The following is an 18,106-nucleotide window of genomic DNA, read 5'->3' as shown; positions in this document are numbered from 1 at the left end:
CTAGAGAAGACCCATCTTTCTGCAAGGCTGTAACCTGCACAAACAGCACCATCAGAAAGCAAGTGCGCACACAGAAAGGAGACCTGCATCCAGCACAAGCAATAGCTGGCTTCCTCTATTCGTTTTTAAGCTGAGAAGGGATACATGTGTGGGAATAGGGCATGCCATATTTTTCACTGTCCCGAGGTGGACGGCCACATGTCAATGTCTGAGAAACCCTACCATTAGATAAAAGCAAAATACAGAACTACTACCAGGTGGAAAAACCACCAGAGAAAAGCCATCGTGCCCCACTCCTGGAAGGTGCTGAGTACCTGTGCTGGTGACTGTGAGAATGACAAATGGCTAGTCCTTCCCAAGGGACTGGATTAGTTGTTTCCTATGTGCCTAACAGGCATTTTCTCTTCGAGCAAAACAACTAGCAGGTGGCTAGTCCTGCCTTCCGAATGGGCTGTGGCAGATGCTGGGCTGTGCTGGAGGGGAAGCTAAGGTTTCACATCCTTTAATTCCCTGCTAGCTAACTGGGTTGTCGGAGGGTCACTGGGATTTGTTTGTGTGCATGTGCAAGTGTCAGAGACCAAGCAAGGAACAAGAGGGAGTTTTCCAGCAAGATTAATCCTCTACCAGAACTGGCTCTGTCCCAGGAGTGACTCTCAGAAATGCTGGCATAAATCTACAATTAATGCTGTTTGCTTCAATGGAGTTGCTTGGGAAGTAATTGACGGCAATGTTTGGCCCACTTGGTGCTGATCCCATGGCTTATGCTCTCATTTTCCCTCTCTGAATGGATTTCCCACATGAATTTCCTACTCCTCTCCACAGCTCAAGTATTTACAACCACAGAACTCCACCGCTCTCTAGGAGCGATTCCCACTGAAGACCTCGGAGAAGATGGATTGGCAGCAATACAACTCGTACCTGGTATCATCTGTAGTAACTCTGTGGTGACCTCAGTGCTCTGGCTCCTTTCAGCCAGGAGAAGGCTGAGGTGACAAGGGCATGGGGCCCTTCATGTGGTTTCAGCATTTCAACACGAGCATGCTGCAGACCGGCAGCTTTCAAGATAGCATCCGAGTTCCCTGTAGACGTGCCAGGATGATAACCTTGGCCGTATCTGCAGAGGCAAAGGTTTCAAAGGCTCCTCATGGCTCTGACTTCCAAGTCAAAAAGTCCATCATTTTTTGACTTAGAGAACCAGCTGGATGTGCACTTGAGAGGATAAACCCCCCAACAGAGCCACCCAGAATGCAGACCCCTGTCCTAAAAGGCGTTGTACCAGCAATTCGTCACTTGGCATGGAAGCATGCCTCTATGGTGTTGGTTGCCATCTCCTAGCCTATGCAGACAGCAAAACCCAACCGCTTTCATCTTGTTTCTTTAACAACTCGGAGCAAGCTTCAACCTCCCAGTTTGCATGTCTACAGGTTTCTTTGTGACCCTACTGCATTCAAGTACCATATCCACACGGGACAGTGATAGCCTGTGTATTGTATTGACAGGCTTAACAGAGGGCAAAACGACTTGGTTTTCTTTTCCATCCTTCAGTTTAGACCATAATTCTAAGGCAGTGCCAGGTCCCACCTGGATGCCGTGGTGTGCACCTCTAACTGCTGCTGGCTACATAGCTTTGGGAAGCCAGGGTTGTGTGGAAAGCTTGAAGCCTTATTTCCTTGGCAGGTAGGACAGGAAAAGCCAAGGAAGGTGAGACCTGTAACACATTCTTTGCAAGATATCTCACTGGTTGTCTCAAGCTTTCCACAGTGATCAAGGTCAGATCATTCAAAGGTGGAGAGGGTATGCAGGGACCTCTCCTCAGCTCTCTCAGTGCTACAGCGAGCTCACAGGACATGGGGTTTTTGCTTTGGCCCATTACACTCTGCCTGGCTTCTTTCACGGACACTGAAAAGGGCCAAAGGCCTCCTATGACTCCTTTCAGAACCCAAGGCCCTTCTCGGAAGTGGCAGAAGGCACAAAGAGGCTGTTTGGGATTGTCCCAGCCTCTTCCCACAACTGCCCTGAACTCCTGCACTGCACCATCCTCCCTGCTCCTCCCTTTCTGATGGAGCCTGATCATTTTCACAACAGCCACTTTCAGCCTTCAACCCCCTATGACTTAAACAGGGGAAGTTTAGACTGGATCTAAGGAAGAAGTTCTTTACTGTGAGGGTGGTGAGGCACTGGAATGGGTTGCGCAGGGAGGTTGTGAATGCTCCATCCCTGGCAGTGTTCAAGGCCAGCTTGGACCCAGCCTTGGGTGAGATGGTTTAGTGTGAGGTGTCCCTGCCCATGGCAGGGGGGCTGGAACTGGATGATCTTGAGGTCCTTTCCAACCCTAACTGTTCTATGACTCCAAAGCTGATACCAGACTGCCCATACTGGTCAGCTCAAAGCCTCCTTTTTGTTGCTCTAAGTGATCTCCAGGCCATTCTCCTGAGTCCAACCTCCTCCATCCCCTGGAGCTCCCACACCAGGGCCTGGCTGAAAAGCCCTGCGGGCAAATCATCCTGAAATAAGCCATTTCTGCCCCAAGAACAGCTCTATCTCTGCCCGAGGACACAGTTCCTCCTTCCTGAAGGCACTCTGAGGCCTTCTATGTGCTGCCTAAACACAGCAAAGATTCTGTTACTGGCTTCCTCGTTTTTCCTCCCTCCTTCTCACTGCCTACAGAGCCAAAGGGCCTGTTTGTTTGCCTGTTACTTATCAGAAAGGTTTATTTGCGATTGCTTGAGAAGGGGGGAAAAAACCCCTCTGTAGCCACAGGCAGCCAAGCTCTGTGCTCAGGAACGTAATGGCTGGAGCCCGCGGGCCCATATGCTCGCCATCCTGCAAGGTGGAAGGCCAGCTCTGATCGCATCCAGCTGCTCAGGATACAACTGATCAGGTATGGCTGAACATCAGAAACAGGGGGTCGGGTTGACTGGGGGTTGTGGCAAGGAGCTATTTCAATGCTGCAGAACCGGGAATTTTCCTGTTCGGAGATGTCAGGGCTGCAAACACAGACACATACACAGGCCCCCCGAAGGGAGGGAAGGAAGGAGGAGGAGGAGGTTCTATTTTCCCTGTCAGCTGCTATAGCATCCTCCAAGCTTCATGAGAGAAAGAACTAAGCTTTCATACTACACTGAATAATTCCGGCATTTTTAGGTTCCTATTTCCTCCTCCCCGTTGAATTAAGACCTAGGAATTCAGCTTGTTTGTTGTTGCTTTTGTTACTGAATATCCATGAAAAGCTCAATGTCCCTGGGAACTAATTAGGTATTAACCCTGCATTATTCCTGCGTATCAGCCATGGAAACATGCCATTTGGCTAAGTCACCTTGAAATATGGAAATATCGAAGGATCAGGTGGAATGGCTAAAACATAAGTTAACAAAAATGGGAAGAGTGCTGGTTCAGGGAAGGAAAGGAAGGAATGTTTCCAGCAAAGGCAACTACATGGTACTGGTTTCTACAGTTCCTATCAAATTCTAAACAAAACTATCAGATAGGAACAAAGCTGCAGGCGAACAATGAGGACTCAGCTACCATGAGGAATTGGGTCTGGGAGGACCTGCTCATATGGGATCTGTTCTAGCCTAACCTCAGCTTCTTTGTTTTGCATTGCTCTTGGCACCTCACCACATCCCTGATGTTTTGGGGCAAGATACTTCCGAACACCTCAACTAGATCGTATCTTCAAAGACCTGAGCCTTTCATATATACTCTTGTACTTCAGAGTATCTACTTCCATGCCTTGCAACCTTTCCCAGCACACCACCGCCTGACACAGAAGCACAGACCACTAATGGCACGATCTGAATAAATGTGTAGATATCTATATTTTATTACTCCAACCACTTCAGGAATGTGCAGATAATTCACTCTGAATACTTACTCATCTATTTTCCCCCCTCAAAACTCTTCCCATTTGACTTAAAACCCTCATTTGTGGTCCAAGCACCAGCACACTTCATCAAACCGAACAGGGCCATACAGAAGCTTTGAAAAGACCTTAAAATATCTCAAGACTCTAAAACTAAGCCATCGGAAATTGGATTGCTCTCATTCAGAGTAAGCTACACCCCTCTTTCTCCTATGTCTTAGGAGAGACAACAGAGCTCTGACCCCTGCAGTGGCAGGGGATACAGAACCCTCAAACCTGACTGTTTCAAGAGCACTGTGTCAGCCCGGACAACCACTGACTCCAGTGACTACACTGCTGAACTAAAATATTTGGATTTGATAAAACAAACTCAGCAGCTGTTTAGACTTTGGCTGACCAGCCTCACAATGCAAGCTTCCTTTTCAACTTCCCTATTTACTCTCATCCCTGCCATCGTGCAATTAGGCGACCACAGCCAAGTCTACTCCCTTCTTGCCCCTTGAATCCCCATCTCACACGCGCAGATGGCCAATTGTCTCCCAGTGCATGCTTGCAAGGAGCCAGCACAACAGGACCGTAGACTTCTTTAGGAAGCCCTGTATGGGTGTAATGAAAAGTTACTATCACAGTTTGTTGCTTGCAGGTTTTGTACAAGCACTTCCCACAAATCCAAGATGGAAGTGAAAGGCCCCATTTTAACTGTTACTGCATTTACAGAGTTCAGTGGACCTCCCAAAAATACCCTTGTTCTCCCTATTCCAATAACATAACCCTGCCTCTGATCACAGCTACACCCAGCTTCCAACTGCCCTAGCACAGACCAGACTCTTGGAGTGCTCACAGTGGGAGGTCTACTTGCACATCACATTAAAAGCAGACAGAATCAATTAAAGCAAAAAGGATGGGGTCTGCTGAGATGACAGAAGGTATTTGGGGTAAAATCTCCCAGCTGAACGCAGGAGATGCCATTGCCCAGGCTTGCTTGATCCTCCGTGGAACCTGGGGCCCAACAACATCTCTGCGGATGATTTCTGACTGCCAGTCCTCATTTCTGCCGCAGTTGCTCATAGTGCTAAGCAGCAGGGAAGACTGAAGTTAGAGACCGATCGAAGAGGATATGAACATAGGAAGTTATCACAGGAGGGACTTTTAGTAACTAGGAGAGAGTTGAATAATAGCTGCCCTTCCTTCCATTACTCAGAAATGACTAATCCCTGGGGAGGCCCTAAGAAAACCAAGCTCTGATTTTGTATATTGCGCAGATGAAGACACCATTCCTCCTTCTGAAGACTTATTCTCCACCTTGTATCCCTTTGCAATCACCGCCTCAGGATCGATTCTATTTATTTACACCTCAGAAATGCCCCCTGTGCCCATTCCCACTTTTTTCTTCTGGGTGCCTTCCTGAAGCCAGCCCTGCCTGCCGAGGGGAACAGCAGAGCACAGCAGCCCACACCCTCAGTAACAGATGTTGGCTTTGTAACTTTAACTCCCCCTCAAGCCATCCCCCTCCCTCCTTCCTCATCAGGCATCTTCAGCCTACATGCCATGCAATTTGTTACCTACAAGGAAGGTCAGGGTCCTGCTGGGTGCTGCACATCTCCCAGCTTGGGGCACTTAGCTTCCAATTTTTAACTCACTAAAGATGTTGGAACAGAGAAAGCACGAGGCAAAGAAACTGGCTTGAGAGAGGGACTGATACAGGCCTTGTCTTGTCAGAGGGGATTTTCATTGTTGCCACCTCCCTCTCCCAAATTCTCCAATGTCCTGACAACAGCTACAGACTTCCAGGAGGACAAACACCTATGCAAGCTCCTGAGAGCTTCAGCTTCTACTGGGAGCAAGTAAGCAGCATTAGCTCTTATGTGCTTTCCTTGCTGAGCTGATCTGTGGTGTGAACATCCTCTAATTAGTCATTTAACTTAAGAACTAAGACTCCCAAGAGAAGATTTCAGAGGGGAATTCAGAGCTCTTCAGACTGAAATTCTCAACTGTCTAATGCAATTGTTCTGCATCTTCCTTTCATCATCTCCCTCAGTCTCCTTCTCTCTATTTGGCTATCTATTAAAAACAGGTGGTATGAACAAATCAGCACCTCAGCTGGAATCAAAGGCCATAGAAAAGACTCCGAAGAACACAGTAAGGCAGCAGCTCACCTCATCTCACTATGTTACCTGCTCTTCCTGTTCAGTATAGTGCCTATAGTAACTTAATGGATTCTGTTCAGAGCTCTCCATGGGTTCTTCCCCCAGGCATAGCACTGGATTTAAGAGGAACTGATAGTACCCACTCACGAGAAGAAATCCTCCTATGTCCTTTGAAACATTCTAGTGTCATATTAATTGCTTTTTGTTCTGAGCCTTAGGTTCCCCAACATTGCAATGAGCTGCTAACAGCCATTTACACAAGCACAGAACACGGTTTAGATCTTCCCACATCATAGCTCTGGCCATCAGAAAGCTGCTATGTTTTCCTGAGAAGCCTAGTGAGAAAAAACAAATCATCAGCACACAATAACAAGAATTCCAAAGGATATGGGGAGCAAATCAATCTATAAACTAAAAACCAGCGAGCTTTGCCTCAAAATAGTGTTTTAAGCAAGAATCCCTGTGCTAGAAATACCTAACCTCAGAATTAGACTGCAGGAGGTTTGCCAGTGAGGAATCCCATCTACCTCTGATAATAATGGTCCAGGATTTTCTCCTCCCAAGAGTCATATAACATTGAGAAGATGATCCAGTATATGGCAGTCCAGTCTGGACAAGAGTCTTCACTAGGCTACAACAGCCCTCAGCAGCTAACCATGGAAGGAAAGGGTTGGTACAAGGCCCACTGGGATGAGTGGGGGCCCTTTCTAACTCCTTAAAGAGCACTCAGCTCCCCATCCATGCAAATATTCGGCTTCATTTGCAGAGCTGACCTGCACTGGTTGGCATAAGGGGGAGCGAGAAAGCTGCCCCCAGCCCTCCACCTGTGGCCACCCAGGACCATGGACAGCACTTCCCCCTGCGAGACCCGGACACACAGTAATCCCGCTCTTCCCGACAGTGGGAGAAGTACAGCACAGATTTCAGCAAGAGGCTTAGTTTGCTCAGTTACCCCAGACTACAAGTTGAAAACACGAAGTATCATGACCCAATTCTGCTCATCCCAAGTGCTGGGGTTCTTCGGTGAGCGCACATTAACCCAAGGAAAGCCATTGTCTCTGCGGGTTCTGATGAACACCTTGAAACAGTGAAGAGAACTGTTGTAAACAGAAGCCTGTTCCCCTGCCAATGCCCTGATAATAACTAGGATGTAATGACAGCAGAAGAACACTTATGAACTTCTCTTTCAGCTTCCTCTATTAAGTGGCCTCTGGCTTTCAAGACTCACTTAAAGGACTTAGAATAGTTCAGGTTGGAAAAGACCTTAAGATCATCCAGTTCCAACCCCCCTGCCATAGGCAGGGACACCTCTCACTAAACCATCTCACCCAAGGCTTCATCCAACCTGGCCTTGAACACTGCCAGGGATGGAGCACTCACAACCCCCCTGAGCAACCCATTCCAGTGCCTCACCACCCTAACAGGAAAGAATTTCCTCCTTATCTCCAATCTAAATTTCCCCTGTTTCAGTTTGAACCCGTTACCCCTTGTCCTGTCACTACAGTCCCTGATGAAGAGTCCCTCCCCAGCATCCCTATAGGCCCCCTTCAGATACTGGAAGGCTGCTATGAGGTCTCCACGGAGCTTCTCTTCTCCAGGCTGAACAGCCCCAATTTCTTCAACCTATCTTCATACGGGAGGTGCTCCAGTCCACCTCCATACTCTACCTACTCCATATGCCCACTCATGCCACACCAATTCACCAAGCAAGGACAGAGTGACAGCACCGCATTTTGTGAGGTGCCAATGCCATTTTACACAACTGAATTTACAACCATGCTACACTAGGTGTGCACATCACTGGATATACACATCTTCCCAGGAGGAAAGGAATACATCTCTGCCATAGAACTGCAAATGCTTTTAAGTACCTGTGCCAGTATATCAAGAACTAGTTATTAATCCCCTCACATTTCCAGTTCTATGCAGTTGCCTTGAAACAAGCAGACCATGAGCCAAGTTCAGCTATCAGCAGTCACTTTTACTTTGACAAGGAGCACATCGCTAAGATACTACAAGACCAGCACTCTTATAAGGCGGCTTCATTCTCACTCAGCATCCAAAGTTCAACTTGGAGGATAAAGAAAATGAGAGAAATGGCTAGTGACAGTAAGCCTTGATAGGGTCGTGAGCTTTGCAACAGCTTCAACATGTGGAAGAGTGAAAACATCACTCTCAAAGTAAAGGGACAGAGGAAAGAAATAAATACAGGGAACGGGGAGAGGCAAGAGAAAGGAAAGGTTGATGGACAGTTGAACTTGTTGAGGGTGAAATCAATTAAAGTGCATCAAATCCAGAATTCATGCTTTTTCAAAGTGACAAATATGTGCTGGAAACTGAGAAAGACGAGGGGAAAATAATGTCTTTGACCTCCCGGAGACCGGCTGTTCCTTCCGTCAGAGGAGCCAAAAGTGAAGTGAGATGCGTTCATGATAAATTGTAACAGCCAGGCAGCCACCTTAAAAAAGAACGAGGTGAAAAGGTTACAGAAGGGACCCAAAATGCAAAGAATTCAACCAAACATCAAGATAAATCAACTCAGGCCCTTATGTATGTGTCCCCAGCCTTCACAGAGCTGCTGCAGCTCATCTCAATTTGTTAGCCTTACTTAAAGGGTAAGACACACACGCACACATCTTTACGTTACCAAGGATGAACTCACTTCAGCCTTCCAATGCTAAGGGATGCAGTGACCACACTACCTGCCATCCCCTTCGTGGAACTGTTAGGCAATGAGAGCGTTCCTTTGATGCACACATGTGTCACTGGCAATCCTGTGCGAGCTCAGTGGAGCTGGGTTTTAGAACACTCACAAAGAGCTTGACACACCTCTCTCCTAAAGCACATATTAACACTTCAGAAAGCTTCAGAGTCTTAATGTATCTTAATTTTCTCTTGCACTTACATATTCAAAGCATGGTACAAGTAATTATCTAGATGCTTTGACCAGCATGGCAACTTGGGATCTTTTCCCTTACTGACAGCCAGAAATTATTACCTCTGATGATCACTCTCATGCAGAACAGCTGAATCCAAAGCTAACATATAAATGTATATAAAAAACAGTAAGCATATGATATCTACTAATATAATCTTAAAACATCCCTTCAAACAGTGTGTCCAGCTGAGAACATACATCTTCAACCCATTAAAATCATAGAATCCCAGTCTGGTTTGGGTTGGAAAGGACCTTATCCAGTTCCACCCCACTGCCACAGGCAGGGGCACTTTCCACTAGACCGGGATGCCCCAAGCCCCATCCAGCCTGGCTTTGAACACTGCCAGGGACGGGGGAAGTGCCCAAGCAAGCATCTCGGGCAAGGTGAAACTCAACAGTAAAGGATGATGCCACTCCCTCGACAGCTCTGTTTCCCACATATGGGAAAATTTTTCAAGTTGATTTGGTCACAGTTTCCATCCAAGACCAGTTCTAGTGAGAAGCTTCCTTGGTGATGCACCCAATGGTTCATGTGAACTGTAACAAGCAGCATCTTAGGGAACATGTCCTGCAGTGCTGCCCATTTGTGCCCTTGGGCAGGATACACCCAATAAAACTCCCATTGAAGCGCTCCCACTTGGACTTCAGACTGACCCCCCACTTTAGCCCATCAAGTTCTCAAACACTGGGTGTTTGTGATACATGGTCCTTCTTAAACTGTTCACACACAGCGATGGGCATCACCCCGAGATCTTCCAGAAAGAGTTGCCCGAGCCTTTCTGACTACTTATGACAACAGCAGATGGACCTTTGAAGAAGTTACTGAAGAAAGCATGTTTGCTGTCCTTTCCAGAGCTACTGGCAGCACTGTGGGACTATATGAAGTAGTCTACAACAGTTCAGCCTGTTCACACTGCTGACTGTTGTGCAGATGGTCATGCTAAGGTAGACCTAAGGGGGAGGTACAGGAGATTCCCAACTGCAGCATGGAATTCGCAGTGCCTGGGATCGCAGCTAGCATTGAGGGCTCATTGTTGCACATGCCTGCTCCGAGAGGAGGTTTGCATTGCTGTTGGTGCTGCAAGGAAGCTCAGCTATCAAGTCCTAGCTGGCATCCTCACAGCCCTCCCTTCAGAAAGCGCTGGTGATCATCTCCCAGCTCCTCCCAACACAGATGCCCGCCCCACTGCTGTTGCATTCTTCATCACGACAACCTTCCCTGGATGGTCCCTTCCCCGAAACAGCCTGATTCTCTCAGGGAGACACGAGTTCACATCAACAAATCCTTCCCGACACTGCCCTGAAGCACTTTCGCTATGATCAGCTATTCAGAGTGATGGGACACACTAGTTAGATCTCTCTGTGTGTTTATCAATCCCTTCTCAGCCATTTTCCTCTGTAAACCCGTCAAATCTTTTTCTTCAAGCTCTGTGGGAACAGTTAGGAGCTATCTCCTCAGAGGTGCCTGCCCTGCCACTTGGATTTCACCCGCCTCCTGGAGAAGTTGGACGTCAGCATTCAGAGACTGGCCCGCACAATGCAGACGCAGCAGCACTGCTGCTACCAGACATCTTAGGGTGATGGGATCCTTATGAAAGGCCCTTCTAAGATCTCTTATCCCTGTGCAGGGGATGAGGAGTCCTCTTAACCTGGGGCAGAGGAGGAAGAAGAGGAAAAGCCCAGAGATCAAGTCAAAGGAGTAAGAAGCCTGTAACACCCCAAACCAGACACAAACACCTTGTTCTGAGTTGAGCCAGGGCAGGGATCAAGCTGTTCCACAGGAACACAGGACCTTACAGTATTTTAACAACACAGGACAAGTGTATTGGATTTTACATGTACATCAGTATTTCAAGGCTCTAATGCAACGATCCTTTGCCAACATAGTGAAAGACATTTAAATTGTACCAAGAGAGGAAACCAGTCCATTACAACCCTTCAATGAATGTAAATGAAGCCACATACCACCACCAATATACCTGGACCTCACAACTTCCCTTTTATTCTTCCAGGGAATTTACTGCCTGAGGTGTCACACGTCTTCCCTTCCACACAGGGAGTATCAGACAGTCTGTTTGCCTTATATTGATGCTTGTAACCTTCGTGCATGGCAGTGAATTGCCAGCCAGTGTAAATCTGCCTAGCTGCTGTCCTATGAGACTACATTCCACAGCTTACATGCAGTTTGATTGTGCAGATCTAGGTCAGCATCCTGCATCCTGACAAACATCAAATGAGAATGCTTATTTTTCCTTTCACACTTGTCATCAGTTGAACTGGTTATCGTCCCCGTTTTGCAGTCAGGGGAATAGAGCACAAAGCAGTGAAGTGACTTGGCTGAGACCACTGTGCAGACCAGTGCCTGATTTGGAAATCAAGCCCAGAGAGCAAGCTCCAGGTCCTCCACACCATCAATCAGGGCATCATCATGTTCCCAAGTCAAACTTGCAATGCTTTTGGAGTAATCTGTAGATAGCACTACTTAGATTTTCTCAGTCATCTACCTGATGAGTTTACCACAACAGTTTACAACAATCCCTAATGTCTCCCAACAGGTTACCTGCTCCTTGCTTGCTCACCAACCAGAATAAGCTTTCAGGGATTTGGATCCTTTCCTGTAAGCCCTACAGGATAGGGCAGGAATCTCACAGAACAGCCTTTCATGCTCCATTTCATCAAATGTGCTGGATGGAAGCACAGGGACAAACATGAGATTATAGATATGAAACCAACAGAACATTTTACCATCCAAAACTGGGAGCTCTGTCACTGGGACTGAATAGCTTCTGCTCTCGTTGCTGATGTCTCAGGTCAGAAAGGGCACATGAGAAAGGACCAAGTGGCAGAAACAAAAAGCTTCACTAAAAAGAATCTGGTAGCTCCATATCAGACACATCCATAAAGGATGAAAAGGAAGAAAATAAAGGTTCCAAGAGCCAGACAACAATTCTTACTCTTTTACTCATCTGAACAGCAGCATTTCTTTTACTTTGGGTTTGGAGTTCTGCTGACTTTCACTAAACTACTTTCATTCATTGCACGGAATCTTCCATCCATGCAGTGTTTCGGTTATTTTCCCCCCATCTCTTCAATTCTTTCTCTATTTTCATGGATTTCCAAGGCATCTGGTGCTGAAATATTTTGGGTGATTTTAATTGTTAAAGGAAGAAACTAATCTGGTTTTAAGCTACTGTTTCATGATTGATCATTACAGTAACAAACAAAAATTTTCCTTTTTTCAAGGAAAACCATCAGTAAAATGTGACTAAATGAAAGTTCCTCTTTGCTTGATCGCTTTGCTTCCCCTTTGTGGCTTCACCACAACTGCTGCCACACAAAGCCAGGCTGCAGCTCCGGGATTCTGGCCATGTAAATGGTGAAGTTTGATTTTCAGAGGGACAGTAAAACATCTAACACAAAACATCAAACCACAACCAACCTTTTACCTCTTTAAAGGCTGCCTGTAGAGAAGAAAGAGAGACACTTACTGCTTAGAGACCAGCCACAGCATGCCACTAACACACACCACTTGCCTCCACACATGGACAACCATGGCTGGGGCCTCACTGCTACAAGTTCATCTGCTCCCTGGGAGCTCTCAGCACAGAGCTCCTGCCTTCCTCCATGGGGCATTTCAACACCTTCACAGAACCACAGAATGGTTTGGGTTGGAAAGGACCTTAAGATCATTCAGTTCCAACCCCCTGCCATGGGCAGGGACACCTTCCACTAGACCATGGTGCCTAAGGCTCTGTCCAACCTAGCCTAGAAACGGCAGTACCACTCCATCACCTCTCCTGCTTGACCTAAGGAGGCTTCTTACCAGCACACCTCAAGATGACCTGCTGCTGAAGTTGCTGTATTGCTCTAGACTCAAAGATTTAAGATACCCTCAAGTTCTCATTTTCCTCCACTCTGCGTGACTCCTGCCTCACACCTTGCTTAAACACAAACTAGTGATTTCCATTGGGATGCAAGCCATGCTAGGGTGCCTAGGCAGTCCTGATAATGTACTTTGCCACTGATGAAACACCGTGTGTGACTTCTGCATTTGTTGCCTTCTGAGCACAGGCTAGAAGTCTGCATCATATCTTAATACATGCCTTTAGCCCCTTCACTGCATCATATCTTAATCCATGCCCTTAGCCCCTTCCACTGTAAGGAGTAGCTTGAGCACAGAAATGTCTTTGAAGGATCTCCAGGTCATCTCTGAAGGACCTGGAGATGTCCGTATGTCATCAGCCAACACAGAGTGCAGGCCTTCGTCCAAGGCATGCAATAGAGGGGTTAAATGCAGCCCCCCCAAATCCCAATACTCAATGTTCCGTCTAGATACCAACACCTGATCCCAATATACGACCCCAAAGCAACGACAGATTTTAGCATAGGATTGTCTTTCCTGATCACAAAGTGTTCCATCCTGTTAAGTGAAATCCATCACCAGCTGAACCAAGGCCATGTCCTCCCAACGTAAATCCTAGAATTACTGGTGGGGAAGGGAATTCAGGAAAAGTGCTACAACACTGTGCCATGCATGCAATTCAGCTGGTTTAATTCACAGCTTTCCAACCTTTGGCAGCCTTGACTTGCATAGATTTGTAAAGGACCTGAAGCTTTAACCCCCACCTTCTTCCCTCTGGTACAACTTCCTACACTAACCCTCTGGGATATTAAATCTTCCACTTGCCATTTTCTCCTAGGCAGAGAGGATATGAATTCCATAACTCCTCAGCTGGGCTGCCATCAAGAGCCATGAAATACGACAGGAAACCAACAGCATGGACCTGGGAGCACTGTGTGCACGCTCACACGAGCTGCAGGACTGGACAAGCTATTAACAGCAGCACACGGTGCAGCTGCCTGGAGCACAGAGGTCCACAGGGGTGCGTAAGGAAGGGCATGCTTACACTTGATCACATCAGAGAAGGAGCAAATCAGAACAGCACAAAGCCAACACTTGGGTCAAGGTTGGACATGCACAGGAAAACCTGCGCTTAGCAAGGAGCTACTCCTTCCATTTGGCTGACTTCAGGGGTTATGAAGGTACTGAGCTGGCAGCTTCAAAGGGCTGGGAGAGGGAAACAAGCCCTTAATTTATGGATGTAACAGCTACAGGAGTAAACCACAGCATATTTCCTACCTGAACTTGTGCCTCTCTGCCATAACCAAGGTGATGGGAACGGGTGAAGTCACAGGCTGAAGCAATCCTGCTTCCCTCACCAAGAGCTCTGCCAACGCAGATGCTTTTCCAGGGGTCACAAAGCCCAGTGTGGATCACAACAGTGACAAAGTGTTTCCAGTGAAAACCATCTGGCTGTGGAGCAGCCTTCCAGAGGTGGCTAGCACAGCAAGCCAGCACCTCACCACCCTGAGGACACAGGCAGAGCTTTCCTCCTCCTGAAGGCTATTTTGAGCAGGAGGTTTATGCAGATACCCCCTCTTAACGCAAAGGACTGTGTTATCCACTCCTTTCCATTATTCAGCATCAAATTAAACTAAAAGCCAAGCATTTTTAGGAAGCTAACCCAGTATCACACTTGATCCTTACCACGGTTTTTACCCCCTTAAAATAAGGGTTGCATAATTACAGAAGTCCCAGAAGGAACCCAACGCTGCTGCCAAACAGTTGCAGATGACACAAAGCCCCAAGATGGACAGCACAGCGTGCCCCCTGTACAGATAGAAGAGGAGATACCTTACAGGGGGTTACAGAGTTATACCACAGTACTCAGATGCATTTGTGACCTACCAGACTTCAGCTATCCAAAGCATGCCACTACAGCTGGAATAATCAATAACTAGGGAAGCCCCTTAGTGCCTGTACAGAAACTTGGGTCATGCAGAAGGGAGAAAGCAGCACAAGATCCTTCTGCCACACAGAGTGCATTAGTAAGGACATAAGCATGCATGAAAATGCATGTAGGAAGAAGGTGTTAAGGAACAGCTACATGAGGTCTTACGCAGTATGTATGGACAATGTTCATGATGCACAGGAAATCAACTGCAGCAAAGCATCTAGAAAGCCCTTAGCAACACAGACAGCCTCTTCCGCATCAAGGTTCACTTGCATGGAGGGCCCTCGGTGGCATTGTCACAATCCACATGTTCATGCCACACCACACAGAACAACAACATTCACTAAACAACCCATATCAAAAGCTGTAACAATAACAGTAATGTTTTATTGTCATAAAGATCCCAGCACTAAAACTGATATGCTTAGTTAAGGAGAAAGAATTAGAGACAAAGAAAGCATGAAGCTGATTGTTTGCTGTACCACAATTAGCACAATGATTGCTATTTAATCTAAGCAGGACCATAATCAGCTCTCCACCTGAACATGTGTGGTGAACCACCAAAAGAACCTCATCACTTTAAAGCAGTATTTGAGAACTACTACATACAGGCATCAGCATATTTGGCCTCTTTTCAGCCAAAACCCCACTCCACATTTGGCCAGAAACCAAAGGAAACAGCCAAGTTCAAAGCAACGAAACCCAAAGCTCAGCATAGACAAAACAGCTCCCTCTGAACCCTCTCTTCAACCACAATGCAACCAGAACCAGGTCTACATCTCTCAATACAAGTCACCAAGCTTCAACATTCTTCTGGAGAGAAGGTTCTCAAAGAGCCAGCTTAACACTCTGGCTCTTAACACATCCACCACCCAAGCCAGCAGAGAAGCTCCAACACCTCTCTGATGAGGCACCATTCTGCAATCCTGCTACTCACTATATACATTGCTTGTTACTCAGTCTGCACACCAAAGCAAAGTTCGCTTACTCACAGTTAGGAGCAGATCGTGCCTTTGCTTCCATCTCTTCTGGTCACTCCTGTTTCTCAGGGATCCTTGTGGCAAAGGCAGCTTTGGGCAGGCAGTTTATTTCAGCCAGTCCATCAGGAGACTTCTGTAAAGTCAACCTCACCCCACAGTAGGTTTCTCATGACACAGGAAAAGCTTTCCTCATCCTTTAAGGAGGCTCCAAAGTCACTTGTATCCTTCCCACTTGTGATGTTACACGTAGACCGAGAACAATAAAGAGTTCACTTTTCACTTATCAGTTGGTTGGCTTCTTTTCCTCTTCTCAAAGCAACGTAGGCACCAGATAACACACCCCAGTTCCAGAACTATAGGGTGTGAGTTCCAGCATAAAACTACTCAACTTGGATCCTCCACAAAGACACAAAGGGAAAAGCCAAACCTAACATAATACTTAGAGAACAAAGCTGAGGGACTGAGCTTAAAATCAGCTCCTGGACCAATGAGCAGAGGCTGGAGGACCCAGGTGGGGCTGGTCAGGGCAAATAAGGTCTTATTGGCTCTATTGGTGCATGCAGGTTCTGGCAAGTTTTACTTAATTGCTGCTAAGAGAAGACACCTGCACATGGCCAGGGGACCTTAGAGGGGTTACTTGATTTCTTTAAGAGGATTTTACTCTTGAAACAGCAGTGTAGAAGAAACGGGGTGCCTGTCACTCAAAAGCCAGATTAGCTGGCTATTACAGGCTCCTGATCAACCCTCATTGCTACCCAGGAGTTCAAACCAAGGAACTACGCTGAGTTTCAGTTGGCTGAAGCCTATGGACCGGCAGATAACTCTGACCCTGAAAGATCCTGACTACTTTCTCTTACAGTCAAAATGTCCCTTCACACGTTATGGACCCAGACTGGGGCTGGCAAAACCCACCTGACAGACAGCACTTGGGTGAAACCCTCCCAGCTCACAGAGTAAACCCGAAGGGGAGCCAAGCCCAGAAGGGCAAGGAGCACAAGAGCCTGAGATCCATGTTGCTCACCAAGGTGGTAGCTCTCTAAACCCACCCTTCAGATGGCAGGGGTACCATGTCCCATCTGGGTTGCAAGCTATTTTTTCACTTGCTCTTTGCTTTTTCTTAGCCCTCGAGTCCAGGAGATGAGTGAAGCACATGAGTAAAAGGAACTGTCTTTTTACAACAGTCTTTTCCTTTCCTTCATACCCGTCTTTCTCTGTATGCATTCCTGTGCCCTGCCATCAGTTGTCTGCAGACAATTCCTTGGCACCTCGTACTCCTTGCTTTCTCTTCCAAGTCACCAGTAGCATCCTCCCCCCAACCCTGCTGTGGCAGCATTTCTGCACCAGGAAGATAATAAATACATCAAAGCTGTCAAAGTCACATTGTTTTGGCTGGAAAGAGGTGCCCTCCTGCTGGGTGAGATTACTTCCCACCACGATGTATGGCTTTCCCCTTACTGACAGCTCTCCAACAGGGAGTAATCGGTGTCCAACTGAGAGGAGCAGGCAGCTAACATTGCTAAATGGCACTTCGGACTGATGAGGGCAGGGAGGAGGAAAAAGCAGCTTCGCCTTGCTCACAGACAGCCCTTCTCTTGCTGGCGCAGTGTGCTGACAGAGACACAAACTGGGTCTCCTTCCTTGCTCTGCTTGTGATTTCCCAGGCAGGGGCTGGCAATGAGAAACGGGAAACTAATACTCCTGCTTGAGTCTCAGGGCAAGTGTCAGCCTTAATCCTACAGATGCATGACACCTGGAACCAGTAGCTCCCGGTGCCTAAATGTACGAGTGAAGGTGAAATTAAGAAAGGCATGAAGAAGGACACAGAAGAATACCTCTCTTTGCCCTTGGGTACTGGTGTTCTCCTAGAGGCCCCCAAGCAACAAACGCCCTGGCAAAGGCTCACCCGGAGCTGCACTCCCAGCACAGGATGGATTTCTGGGACAAGAGCTAGCAGGAAAGAGGCATTCACTCGGGAAATAGATTTCCCATGGGAAAAAAATCATAAAGAAAGGGTTTGGTTTGTTTGCATTTTGGAAGTGTCTGGGATTTTCGGCAGTCCCGGAGGCATGCAGGTACGGTGAAGGGTAGCTCTTTTCCCACCTGCAGCAACTCCCCTCAGAAACCTGTCATCATTGGGCTGCTCTCATCATGCCAGGTGAATTAGCTTTGTATCCCTGGCTTTTTTAATTAAAGAAGTAGAAAAAGAGTAAAATGGTCACTGAGACACAGTGATGAGACTAAGCAGTACTATAGTGAGTCCTGTGGAGTTTCTCCACCTCTAGACCAGCCTCTTCAAAGACACTTAAGGGAGTCAATTGCCCATATCCCACTAAAATTCTCTCTGTATGTGGTTCATGAAGCTTTAAACCCCTTTCCCACCCCCA

General features: G+C 47.1%; 2 long non-coding RNA genes across 2 annotated transcripts in view; both read right to left on the bottom strand.

The window, feature by feature from the left end:
- Positions 1–18,106, bottom strand: part of LOC136021063 (uncharacterized) — an 83,703-nt gene that overhangs the window by 17,305 nt on the left and 48,292 nt on the right. The window lies entirely within an intron of this gene.
- On the bottom strand, positions 7,970–16,303 carry LOC136021062 (uncharacterized). The gene is made up of 2 exons (XR_010615655.1): positions 15,735–16,303; positions 7,970–8,467 (listed from the first exon to the last, which is right to left on the bottom strand). It is a non-coding gene; the product is annotated as an uncharacterized LOC136021062 (long non-coding RNA).

Source organism: Lathamus discolor, chromosome 12, assembly GCF_037157495.1.
Source record: "Lathamus discolor isolate bLatDis1 chromosome 12, bLatDis1.hap1, whole genome shotgun sequence".
NCBI classification, from domain to species: Eukaryota; Metazoa; Chordata; class Aves; order Psittaciformes; family Psittacidae; genus Lathamus; species Lathamus discolor.
Note: the sequence above shows the minus strand (reverse complement) of the source record. Positions and strands in the feature narration are given on the sequence as shown.